Source organism: Cebus imitator, unplaced genomic scaffold, assembly GCF_001604975.1.
Source record: "Cebus imitator isolate Cc_AM_T3 unplaced genomic scaffold, Cebus_imitator-1.0 Scaffold705, whole genome shotgun sequence".
Taxonomy (NCBI): domain Eukaryota; kingdom Metazoa; phylum Chordata; class Mammalia; order Primates; family Cebidae; genus Cebus; species Cebus imitator.
The window spans coordinates 342,858-347,179 of record NW_016108020.1 but is presented as its reverse complement, the minus strand read 5'-3'; the positions used below and the strand labels follow the sequence as shown (position 1 = coordinate 347,179).

General features: G+C 37.9%; 1 protein-coding gene across 1 annotated transcript in view; it reads left to right on the top strand.

The window, feature by feature from the left end:
- The first annotated feature begins 1,068 nt into the window (after positions 1–1,068).
- CYSLTR1 (cysteinyl leukotriene receptor 1) overlaps positions 1,069–4,322 on the top strand; it is a 59,676-nt gene continuing 56,422 nt past the window's right edge. The window contains exon 1 of the mRNA XM_017518818.1: positions 1,069–1,442. The gene's annotated coding sequence lies outside the window, so the exon portion shown is untranslated. The remainder of the gene's footprint in view (positions 1,443–4,322) is intronic.

Sequence of the window (4,322 nt, the reverse complement as noted above, 5' to 3'; positions counted from 1 at the left end):
TAGTTTGAATGTCAGTTTAGTTAGTAAGACTCCCTAGGAGAGGATTAGAAAGGCTGGTCCTGAATCCAAATGTTATCATCCCTTCTAATGTGGTTGGATAGCCTTTTCCTCCAACCATCACCATCACCACCACAATCCAGAACTCTGTGAAAGGAGAAAAAGATTCAAGGAGTCTTAGAGCAATTGCCCCAGGTTGGTTGTGAGGTAATTCTTGTACCTAAAGATGCAAAGTTTGAGTAAATGACTTTGTTCCTACAGCAGGTAGCAAGCCAGAAGGCTACTGCTGGGCCCATATTTTATAAGTACATAAAACTAGTTATTAGTTACGGGGCATGTTTACAAAGTGTTAAAATCAACATATTTATGTCCATCTCCATACAGAATCTTCTTAATATAATTCAAGATAATTGAAGTACCAAATTCACATCACAGTCTTATCAATTTGGTTTGTAACATCAAAGTGCTGCCCCAGGCTTCATTCAGCACATACCACACTGCTATGTCCCTATTCTCCAGAAGCCAGACTGAGCACCCCACAGCTCTAACGCCTCAGAGCCTAGCCGAAAGTCGAGAGCACTTGCCTGATCCTCCAAATTCCAAACACGGAACCACTGACAGTAAGCTCCATCATTCCAGATGATCTTCACTGGCACAAAAAAAGAAAAAACCATTTTAACCCAATGGAGGCAATTTATTGTTATGAGGATTTCAGGAAACAAAACTCAAAAAGGAACCAGAAAGGAAAAGGCTTTTTAGAATGTGGATAGAGCCACAAGTGTCATTAAGGAGAGAGAGACAGAGAAAGAGAGATGGAAATTTATGTTCCTTAAGATCAAGTTTCACATAATGCCAGTTATATTAGCATATACTGGCAGGATTAACTTTCCCCACCTACAAATAGTCTAATGACCTCACAATCATTGAAATCAGACAGAACTAAGCTGAAGAGAGAACACTCCTCCCTGCTTCCCATGGTAGAGCAGCTGAATAATTTCCTGAGAATTGTATTGCTGGAGCTAGGAAGAAAAGTTTACTAAACATACACGCAACTTGCAAATCTCCAGTTTCTATTCGTCCTTCCTCTCTGTCCCTTCCCCTCCCCCACTTTCACCAGAGAAGTCAGACTCCGGGAGTGCTTTAACAGTTTGAAGCCTAATCTGAAAGAGGAAGAAGAATCTCTATATATTGGTTAGCAAATGTGCCCTGCCCTTCCCCTCTTAAAAATAGCAGCACCTCATCTTTGAAAAGAAGTTTGCCTAAAGAGCAGGCACTCTGTGAATGGACTGTGCTTTTATGACCTTACAAAGTATCCAGATTCTATGCAGCTCACCAACGAGGATTAGCTCTGCAAGGACTTCTAGACTGAATTTACTGAAGACTTGGAGCAGGCTTCTGAGAGCAAACGCAAAAGGACAGTAAACTGTGGACCCTGAAGTTAGCAGGTAAGGAGACTCTATTCAGTACTAGGACCAGAACAGTATTTAATAAAATGTTGCTAATGGTAAATTTTAGCAAATTCCCAGGAGTTTGGGGATAAGTTATCTGCCTTGCCTGCTTTAAGTTTGGGTGCTAGTATGAATTTTTTCTGGTTTATATCTTAGCCAGAGATTAATAATATGATCAGTCTGTCAACAAATATTGCTCGGTGCTTCTGCTAGGGCTCAATGTGGCAAAATACAGAGGAGACACTCCACAAGCCTTCAGTGCCTTTGCAATTAAGCCAGAAATATAAGACATATTTTCAAATTCCATTTTAAGAGTTCAGTGGAGTTTCTCTAATGTAGTGGCAGTTTCTTTCAAAATGGAAAATAAATATATAGTGACTACTGAAGGTAAACCAGTGGAGAGTAAAATTTTCACAAGGTAGTTTCACATTTATTATCGCACCTGATCCTTTCAACATCCTATAATTTAGACAAGGTAAGTGTTACTGTCCCTGTTATGAATGAGAAACTAAACTTGGAGAGGCTAAAAAGTTTTCTTGAAATACATCATACAACTAGAAATTGGCCAGTTCTGGCCAGAGATGGTAAAAATAAAGCTCTCTCAACTATAAATGAGTATAAAAAAAACTGCATGATCTAGTTAGTGTGTTAGACACACCTGGCATAGACTACGTTTACACAGAGCCAACAATTCATACATTTTAATAAAATCTTTAGCCAGGAGCATTTTTCTACTTAGTGGCAAAAAAGCTGTTTTCAAGAGTAGACAAATGGCTTGGTGAGCTCCACCTACTGAATTCAGTTGTTCTGCCTTCCAGTATTCTGATTATTTTGAAACCTAGAGAGAAGCTATGATACCATATGTCTAACAAATGATTATTTAAAAAGAAACTGTAACTAAATCAACTAGGTTGTACACTATTTTAAATAAAAAAGTATTTGTATTTTTACAATGCATTATAAAATACAAAGGACTGCATTACATTTAAAATATATTAGAAAAATTTGTTTCTAGACAATATTAAATTTATTGCAAGAAGTCTTAGTCAAAAAATGTTTTCTGTTGTTGTTTTACTGTTAATGGCTTAATTAGAACTAAAGTCATCGGTTTGTACATCATACACAACCTCAAGTACTATATTTACATTCATCCATGACAAAAAACTGTTCCCCAGTTCTCCTAAGTATTGACTACACCAGCGAATCAGGGTTCCTCAGAAAAAAATAAGTCAGTTTGGGAGCCAGTGAGCACAAAGATAATGGTAAGTTAAGAAAAGTTTTCAATTTGCTTTTAGACTTAATCTAGCATGTTAGTGTATTCCTAACCCACAATCATCAATTCTCATTTTTCACTACCTTTCCTTAATGAAATTTTGATGCATTAGAAACTATTTATCTGGCACAAAAGCAAGACTCTTCCACAGTGCAGAAAATTATGAATCTGTGTTTTCAGTATAATTGGTCAATAATAAAGGATAATAAAGGGAAGGCACTGATTCTTAAGGTACATACCCAACCTTGTGAATTCAATACTATGAAGAGAACCATCGTAATCTCCTAAAAGACATTGCCCTGCATGAACCTCTACTTTGGTCCATTTTGTTATTCTCATGTTCTTAACACCTAACAGTGGCTGCTCTAAACTATCCTGCTGCATGGATTTCAGTGGGAGAGAAACTGGGTAACTGGGATAACTGGGAGTCCACCCTTCCTTTGACATGTAAACAACTGCGTGTTCTCTAGCAAGTTAACAGCCGTTAGTATTTCTCAGTTCATTTGTGTATCAAATGCAGTAATGAGCTGATAGTAATATTTTCTAAATCTCTTAAAATGATAAATATAAAATTTGAAAGCAACTTGAAAATAGAAACCACCATCAAAAGGATTTTGTTTAAATTCCATTCATTCCAGGAGGCTAAAACCCATAACAAAACTGATTGCATGGGGAGACAGTAGGGCTAGCTACCTTCCACTCCCTAGACTATATTTCTAGGTCAGGGACATCACTCTTAAGTCTCAGCAATCTCATCCTACTCTTAGGACCTGTCAGTAGGATCCAACGCTCTGAATTACAGTTGCCACTAGCCCTATAATACTTATGCACACCTCAATGTGAACTCTGAAAGGAATAAAATATTTAAGAGTAGTATTTAAGAATTATTTTTGTGAAAGCACTATCCACCTTTTGTCATTACTTGCTACTTCAACCAAACCTGTTGATTCTTAGTATTATATGCTAAGGATTAAAATAGTTTTTTGCACCACGTTCTGAATGTAACACAATATCCCACTACTCTTTCATAAAGCCACTTATTCAATCATAGATTTGGTTATAATACAAATACCTTTTTAGAATATATAAGTATGTGTGTGTGTGTGTGTGTGTGTGTGTGTGTAAAATAAAGACCTAAAGTCACTTTATCCCTCACTAGAGTGTTATTTGTGTTTCAATAATATCTATGTGGTATGATTTAAGGGTCACTGAGAAAAGCTTTCCCAGTTCAATCAGATATGAGCAAACTGTTGAAAGATATATCTATACTAGTCAACCCCACAAAAGATAGATTAGTCAATATACCAGTTGCTTTGCAGTGCAGAAATAAAACTGCTGGCCGGGCACAGTGGCTCAGCATTTTGGGAGGCTGAGGGGAGTAGATCATGAGGTCAAGAGATCAAGACCATCCTGGCCAACATGGTAAAACCTCGTCTCTGCTAAAGATGCAAAAATTAGCTCGGCATGGTGGCATGCGCCTGTAGTCCAGCTACTCAGGAGGCTGAGGCAGGCGAACAGATTGAACCTCGGAGGCGGAGGTTTCAGTGAGCTGAGATTGCACCACTGCACTCCAGCCTAGCGACAGAGCAAGACTCTGTTAAAAA